Raw genomic sequence first — 8,799 nt, forward strand, 5'->3', positions numbered from 1 at the left:
TTTTGAGACGGAGTTTCGCTCTTGTTACCCAGGCTGGAGTGCAATGGTGCAATCTCGGCTCACCGCAACCTCCGCCTCCTGGGTTCAGGCAATTCTCCTGCCTCAGCCTCCTGAGTCGCTGGGATTACAGGCACGCGCCACCATGCCCAGCTAATTTTTTGTATTTTTAGTAGAGACGGGGTTTCACCATGTTGACCAGGATGGTCTCGATCTCTTGACCTCGTGATCCACCCGCCTCGGCCTCCCACAGTGCTGGGATTACAGGCTTGAGCCACCGCGCCCGGCAATGCTGCTTTCTTGAGTTGCATGAAAGGGTGAAGCCACATAAATTAAGCACAGTGAGACCAACGCAGGCCGACCAGGAGCCAACTAGACTGAACCCAGTTGCCTCATCCGGGATTTCCTGCAGGGGGAGTTCAGACCACGGGCATGTCTCTGAGCAAGCCCAGCGCCTGGATCTAATCAGTGGGTTGGAGGAGGAATGGTCTGAAATGGCTGGCGTAAATCAAGAGATGAATTACAAGACGCTGCTTAAACGAACAACATTTCCTTCCAGAAAAGTTGGATCTTGCTCGCTGCCCAGAACTCATGATGTGCGGGGGACGGCTCACTCATGATGTGTGGGAGATTCAGATCCATCCGTCTTCCCAGCCCAGAGTCCATGTAGAGGTGGAGGAACGCTTGCCTCCCACAGGCTGCTTCCCCTCCCTCTCCCCTTCCCGAAGCTGTTTATATCTGGAAATTGAAGATTTCTTGAAGGGAGAGCACACCGGGTGGGAATATTCATCTCCTAAAAGAGCTCTCCGTGGGCGGTAAAGCAGGCGACCCCTGAAAGTCACTGAGCAGCCACCGTGGCCTCCAGTGTGTATCCTTCCTCCCCTGTCCCAAGGATGAGAGCCACATCACTGCCCCAGTCATTCCGTGGCCTGGTTGAGGTTGGCAGAAACACTCAGGCCTCAAAATGAACATCTGGAGGAGCAAACATGGATTCCCAGGTGGTTTCCAAGCAAGCACACTTCGAGAGATTGCTGGGGCTTTCATCAGTGGCATTCATAGACATAGACACTTAAGACTTTTCATGAGGACTGTCATTCATTTCTAAGCAAGTTAAAAAATGCACTTCGCAGGGCACAGGATATTAACCCAGAGGGTGGCATGTTGGTTTAAGCTGGAGGAATAGACGCTAAAGTGACCACATTTGGGTAGCTTCCTGGCAGGTCGACACACCTGGAAGACCAGCAAGACACAACACACAGAAAACATCTTTTTTTTTTTTTTTTTTTTTTTTTTTGAGGCAGAGTCTTGCTCAGTCGCCCAGGCAGGAGTGCAGTGGCGAAATCTTGGCTCACTGCAGCCTCTGCCTCCCAGGTTCGAGTGATTCTCCTACCTCAGCTTCCTGAGTAGCTGGGATTACAAGCGCATGTCACCACACCCAGCTAATTTTTGAATTTTTAGTAGAGACGGGGTTTCACCATGTTGTCCAGGCTGGTCTCGAACTCCTGACCTCATGATCCACCTACCTTGGCCTCCCAGATTGCCGAGATTACAGGCGTGAGCTACCACGCCCTGCCAAGAGAACATCTTTATTTATGTGGTCATCCTTCCCTTTGGAGGCAGAAGGGATGACTGCAAGCCTCAAGGTTTCCTGGCCCCACTGTTGACTTAGTCTAAACACTAGGCCTTCTTGCCCCAAACAAACGTTGAGATACAATGATTGCTTTTGCAGTGAGACCCACATATGGTCGAGAGAGGGGGTGTGTCTGAGATAAAGTGTTAACTTGCCTAACAAATGGCTGGTTAATCTTAACAATAAAAAGAATTCATGCTGCCAGAGGGTGCACACAGGAACCTTCCATCTCCCTTCACCCTTCTCCCTACCTGTGATGAATGTCCCAGGAGTTCTGCTGAACCCAAAGTCAAGGGTACCACGTAGAACTCTTTTGTGCTGCTGGGGCAATGTCTTTTACTGCTGACAGAAATTTGAAACTAAAAGAGAAACCATGGGCCTGTGGAGGAGGGAATTTGGCAGCTAACTCCGAGAGGCCAGAGCCGTGGCGGGTGCAGGCAGGCAGCCACCCCAGGGCCCTGCCCCGCCGGGGATAAATCTCTCAGCGGGAGCAGCTGGCTAAGCCGCCCCGGGAAGCGGCCCAGACGCAGCCAGACTGGCTCGGGGGTGGGAGGAGGGGGCCGGGGCAGTTCCCGACCTGGGCCCGGAGCGTGGGGCGGGGGTGGCTTCCTCCCGGGGCCTCCAGCCAAGAGACAGCCAGTGAGGGCCGAGGGGATTTTTCCCAGCGGCCTGACACTTGCTGGAGGATGGGTCCCTGCAGTGATCTCCGGAGTGGGAAGGATTGGGGTTGGCTGCAGCGGGTGACTCAGGTAGAGTCTTGGGGAGCAGCCAGCATAGTCCGACCTGGCCCCAGGTGCACCCCCACCTCCCCCAGATGGTCATTTCCAGGAACCCAGCTCCGTCTCTGCCAGCCCAGTGGTCAGGAGGCGAGAGGCGTCCAGAAAGAACATGAGCCCTGGAATGGAGAGTCCGTCCCCACCTGGGCGTCTCAGGTTCACTGTTTTCCTCCCAGCACCAACCGCCAAGCCGCTGCCTCTCAGCACACCCCAGCTTGGCCCCCAGCCCCTGACTGTGGAGCTGCCCCAGGCCCCCCAGGGTCCCTCACTGCAACTTCTCTCTGGTTGGCCCCTGGCCCTTTCCCTCCCTGCCTGAATTCCTTACAAAGGACAGTCGATCAGAGCCGCCCAGTGTCTTAGGAAAGAAGGGATCCTTCACGTTCAGTGATAGGAACTTGTCTGGAAACAGCTTACGCCAAGGGCCTTCCTAGGCTCACATCCCTGAGAATTCAGAGGTGGGGCTGGCCTCACCCAGCAGGGCTGGAAGTGGGACTTCCCAGTACCCTCGGCCCTTGGGCTTCCGTCCCTCTCTCTCCCTCTGGGCTCCGCTTTCAGCTCTGTGTGGGATGGGGACTGCAGGTCAGCTCTGCCTGAGTAACCTGTGATTCTGCTGAGAACCAGAGAGGACCCAGCGAGGCCTTCCAGGGTCTTTCCTGGAGCCTGGCGGCCTAGTCATTATGCTAGCGGGGCTGCACCCTCTTCTTGACTTTCTTTCCTTTTCTTTTCTTTACTTTTTTTGACAGAGTTTCACTCTTGTCGCCCAGATTGGAGTGCAGTGGCACGATCTTGGCTCACTGCAGTCCGTGCCTCCCAGGTTCAAGCGATTCTCCTGCCTCAGCCTCCTGTGTAGCTCAGAATACAGGTGCCTGCCACCAAGCCCGGCTCATTTTTGTATTTTTAGTAGAGACAGCGTTTCGCCATGTGGGTCAGACTGGTCTCAAACTTCTGACCTCAGGTGATCTGCCGCCCCAGCCTCCCACAGTGCTGAGATTACAGGTGGTAGCCACCACGCCCGGCCCCTCTTGTTGACTTTCTAAGATGCCTCTGAGTGTATTGGATAAAGGATCCTTTTTGACCGGAGCACTTCACACTGATCACTTCCAAGGCAGAGTCTGCACTCTTACAGACTCCCTGGCAGAGCTGGCCTCCCTCCCAGGCCTCCCTTCCTGCCCAGGAGGCAGAGTTCCAAAGCAGGAGGAAAGAAGAAGTGGCTGAATCTCAGCTCCAGGGCCCCCTCCTCCCTCCCTCTGTGAGCGGGGAAGCAGCTGGGTCCTCCTCCTTCTCCATGCCTGAACCAGGTCCTGGAAGGGGCCCCGGGATCCTGGGGGAGGTGCTGAAGGAGCAGACGCGCTGAAGTTATGTGCAGTGTGGCGGCAGCTTGCTCAGGCTCACACAGTTCCAGTAGAGTTAAGTCACCCACTCCCCTGGGTATTTGCGGCCCCTGCTTTGAGTCAAGGCTTAGAAGCTATCCAGAAACAGTGACGGGAGTCCTGCCTGCCCTTTAGATTTAAGCAAACCCTGTCTGAGAGCTGGGGCAGTCCTGGCAGAGATTGGCCTGCAAGGGTCTGGGTACATCCAGAGGCTGACACTGGAACACTTGCGCAGACCCAAGGGGCAGCATCATCAAATACAGACTGAGGCTCACAGTTGCCCCCGGCCCCTCAGTAGCCCAGCTGTCAGGATGAACGCATCGAGACGGCCTCCCCACACTGCGGTGAAGACTTGGCAGCCACCTTCCAGCCCCATCACTATAGGGTGCGTGGGTCCCAGGTCCCAGGAGGCCCTCCTAGCACGAGTCCCATTTGGGAGTCAAAAATCTCTGGGATTGCTCCTCCTGGAGGCAATGAGTCCCTGGAACCAGCCAGAAAACTTGTGGAGAGCAAGAGAAGTCTGTGGGGAGGAGGGTTGGGGAGGCGGGGACCCCCTCCTTTCAGGGGCGCCTTCAACCCAACCCTTTAGAGCTCCGAGGCTGAGAAAGCTTGAGCCACTTGGACACCAAAATGTCCTTTACTCCAGGCCTGTAGCGGAGGGTTGAAGGGAAGGGATGCTCTGAGTGTGCAGGTTCTCTGGCTGTGGGTGGGGAAGCCAAAGCCAACCAAGCAGGCTGGAAAGGTAGCAGATGAAGGACATTTCTTTCTCCAGATTTCCTCTCAGGAAGAGCAATGGATTCATTAGGAAGGAATACTTACATAGGTCCTCTAGGGTGAGGTGGGAAGAGAAGCAGGGTAAGACTCTGGTGTCTCAGAACTGCCTTCCAGGAGGTGGGGTGCTTGCCCCTGGGGGCCCTTTGCGTCTCAGTGTCGAAGTGGGTGGAGGGTGTGTGGTTGAGTGGGGGCACTGGGGCTGACCTGGAGGGTCCTGGCCTAGAAGGGGCCTAGAAGGAGCTCTGGAATTGAGGAGAAAGGGAGCTAGCAAGGTGGTGTGCTTCTCATGGAGGTGCTGAAGCCACTGGCTCCATCAGGGTGTCTTGGGATTTGGGGACCAGAAACATCTAACAGCGGAAGGTTGTTTGTTGTGGAGTGTGTAGCACAGCACTTCCATCTTTCTTCTCCCCCTTTTCCAGAGGAATAAAAGGAATAAAACCAACATTTTTGTTCTTGTTTTTGATTTTTTTTTTTTTTGAGACGGAGTTTTGCTCTTGTTACCCAGGCTGGAGTGCAATGGCGCCATCTCGGCTCACTGCAACCTCCGCTTCCTGGGCTCAGGCAATTCTCCAGCCTCAACCTCCTGAGTAGCTGGGATTACAGGCACGCATCACCATGCCCAGCTAATTTTTTGTATTTTTAGTAGAGACGGGGTTTCACCATGTTGACCAGGATGGTCTCGATCTCTTGACCTCGTGATCCACCCGCCTCGGCCTCCCAAAGTGCTGGGATTACAGGCTTGAGCCACCGCGCCCGGCCTTGTTTTTGTTTTTGAGACAGAGTGTCACTACATCACCTAGGCTGGAGTGCAGTAGTGCCATCTCAGCTCACTGCAACCTCCACCTCCCAGGTTCAAGCAATTTTCATGCCTCAACCTCCTGAGTAGCTGGATTACAGGCGCCTGCCACCGTGCCTGCCCAATTTTGTATTTTTAGTAGAGATGGGGTTTTGCCAGGTTGGCCAGGCTGGTCTTGAGCTCCTGACCTCAAGTGATCCACCCGCCTTGGCCTCCCAAATTGCTGGGATTACAGGCATGAGCCACTTCGCCCAGCCAAGCCAAACATTTTTAGCTGGGTACATACCACTGAGTGATTAATCTCTGGGCAAATAAAGGCAGAAATGATGTGTACAATTTCTGGGAAGTGTCTCTCAAGTGGGAGGTTGTGCCTTTAGCATTCTCCTTCCTTCCTCTCCTGATGGGTGGAAGGCAGATGTACCGTCTAAAGCCCAGGTGCCACATTGGACCACGAGATGGCCTTGGGAAAGGAACCATGACTGGTAGCTTATTGGTCTGCTGGGGCTCCCGTAACAAGTGAGCACAGCTGGGCTGCTGAAAACAACAGAAATTGATTCTTTTCCAGTTCAGGAGGCCTGAAGTCTGACATCAGATCAGCAGGGTTAGCTCCTCCTGGAGGCTCGGAGGGAGAATCTGATCCCTGCCTCTCTCCTGGCTTGTGGTGCTGGAGAACCAGGCTACTCCAGTATGACCAGATCTTAACTAATTACATCTGCAAGGGTCCTATTTCCAGATAAGGCCACCTTCTGAGCGCTGGGTGGAAATGCATTTTAGGGGAACACTGTCCAGCCCATATAGAAGTACAAGATAGTGGGAGCATGGGTCCCTGACATTGAGGTGCACAAGCCACTCAGCCACCTGCGGGACCCCTCATGCTATCTGTACATTTCTCTTGGTTGAGGGCACTTGCAGGGGAGTGGCATTCTCTTTATAGGTGGGCACAGGGTGAAAAGCCAAGAGAGTTCCTGACAGAAAGACAAACCTTGCACTTTCTTATTTGTGGGATCTCAAAATCAAAATAGCTGGGCACGGTGGCTCATGCCTGCAATACTAGCACTTTGGGAGGCTGAGATGGGCAGATCACCTGAGGTCAAGAGTTTGAGACCAGCCTGGCCAACATGGTGAAGCCTCATCTCTACTAAAAATACAAAAATTAGCCAGGCTTGGTGGTGGGGTGCCTGTAATGCCAGCTACTTGGGAGGCTGAAGCAGGAGAATCACTTGAACCCAGGAGGCGGAAGTTGCAGTGAGCTGAGATCACGCCACTGCACTCCAGCATGGGGGACAAGAGTGAGACTTTGTTTCAAAAAAAAAAGAGTGTAGAAGGATGGTTAGCAGAGGCTGGGAAGGGTAGTCGGGGGCTTGGAAGGGGATGGGGATGCTTAATGGATAAAAAAAAATAGAAGGAATGAATAGGACCTACTATTTGATTGCACAACAGGGTGGCTGTAGTCAGTAACTGTACATATTAGAATAACTTGGAGTGTAATTGGATTGTCGGCAACTCAAAGGATAAATGCTTGAGGGGATGGATGCCCCATTCTCCATGATGTGCTTATTTCACATTGCATGCCTGTATCAAAACATCTCATACCTGTACCCAGAAATTAAAAATCATCATCATCATCATAAAATAGCTCATGCCTGTTGGCCAGAGCCTGGGGAGGGTAGCTGACCCCACCCAGGCCTACAGCGCTTCCTGTGCGGAGCACTTTGACTGGGGAGGTCCAGGCGAAGAACTCGAGCCTTCAGTGGCTGAGTCCAAGGGTTGTGGGACCTGGCAGTGGCTCAAGGACTTGGCTGTCCTGGAGGTGGTGGCTGCTCTGGGATCTCAGCTGCGTCTCAGGTGCCGGCCTCGGGCACACAAGGCCCCACACCATTCTCTGACCTTCTCCTGCACAGCCTGACCACTGCACCCCAACCAGAGCAGGTGCCAGACCATCCCAGGCCAGTCCCACTCCCAAGCTGGAGGGACAGACTGGGAGCCTGACCCTCCCTGTCCTTCTGTCCTGGCAGGTTGGTCAAAGCAGGTGGTCCCAGAGGCAGTTGAGCAAAGACACACAGATCCACAGGCCCGGCTCAAGGCAGCATCCTCTGGGGAATCCAGCAGGGCTCTGAGAGAGGAGGTGGCCCTGCAGACTGCTGGGACATAGGCTCGCTTTGATATGACCTGGACCTGGGTCCCACCTATGCCAGGGCTGGGCAGGGAGGCACAGGATGACCCGGATGAGTCACCACCCTGTCCTGTGCCTCCATTTCCCCTTCAGCCTGCCTGTGAATGTCCCTCCCTGAATGAGCTACCAAAAGGCTGGGAAATAAACATTTTTGGTTCCAAGAACAACTATGGAAGGAAGGCCAGGGCCAGCTTCTTCCCAGCCTCCCTGGAACCACCCTGGAAGTGTTGATGGGGGCTGGGGACTGGAGCAAGGCCCTGGCCCTCCAGGGAGGTGGGGCATGGTTGACCCCCCACTGCATCCAGGGGCCTTTGCAGACAGTGGTGCACTATGGGGGCCCCATCCCTGCAGCATCGAGGTCTTGGTCTGGAGCCCAAAGCCCCCTGAATCCACGCCGTCTGGGCCTTCAGGTCTCAGGCCAGGCTATCTGTGGCCTCACCACTCTCCAGGCAGGCCTTTCGCCACCTCCACCAGAGGCACCAAACCCAGAACACAGGTCTGGAGGATGAACCAAGACAAGGGACAGATTTCCCTCCTCACCCCCTATTCTGGCCCCTTCAAGGCTCTGATCTGTCCTGACTCACATTCTCTAGAACCATCTGTCCCAATGGAAACATGTGTGCACCTGTCTAGAGGGAAGTAGGAGTCACAGACAGGTCATCTTCCTTGCTTGCACTTGAAAGTCTGGCTTGCTCAGCATCAGCTTGGGAGCCTACCTCCAATCAGGGGCTCCCCAGGGCAGGGATGCTTCGGAGCCTCCTCTCCTGGGAGGCTGCTCAGTCCCAGCCTTCCACGGCCTTCCACTCCCTTTGCTCCAGGGAGCTGTGAGAGCCACTGGCAGGCAAGCCCATTCATTCTGTCTGCTGCTCAGCCCTCACATGTCCTTATAGGGTAGAGGCTGAGAAGGGTGCAGCAGAGGCCAGGCCTGCGGGGAAGGACAGGGAAGGTGGCCTCAGAGGGGCTCCCCTGCCTGGCTGACCTGGGCGGTGAGTCTCCCCTCTTCAGACTCCTGCTTTAATAACATGTTTCATAATATCCTCTTTCCTGCCCTCAAAGGAAATTCCCAGATGTTTATCCACATGATTTAAAAATGACAATTATAATGCTCTAACTCTAATGGAAAGAAGAAATAAAAGGCAAGCAACTTATTTTATTAATTAATTAGTTTACTTATGTAATTTTGAGACAGGATCTCACTCTGTCACCCAGGCTACAGTGCAGTGCTGCGATCTTGACTCACTGCAGCCTCCACCTCCTGGGCTCAAGCAATCCTCCCACTTCAG

The sequence above is a fragment of the Sapajus apella genome, unplaced genomic scaffold (genome assembly GCF_009761245.1).
Source record: "Sapajus apella isolate SASKATOON/1434 unplaced genomic scaffold, GSC_monkey_1.0 scaffold10, whole genome shotgun sequence".
NCBI classification, from domain to species: domain Eukaryota; kingdom Metazoa; phylum Chordata; class Mammalia; order Primates; family Cebidae; genus Sapajus; species Sapajus apella.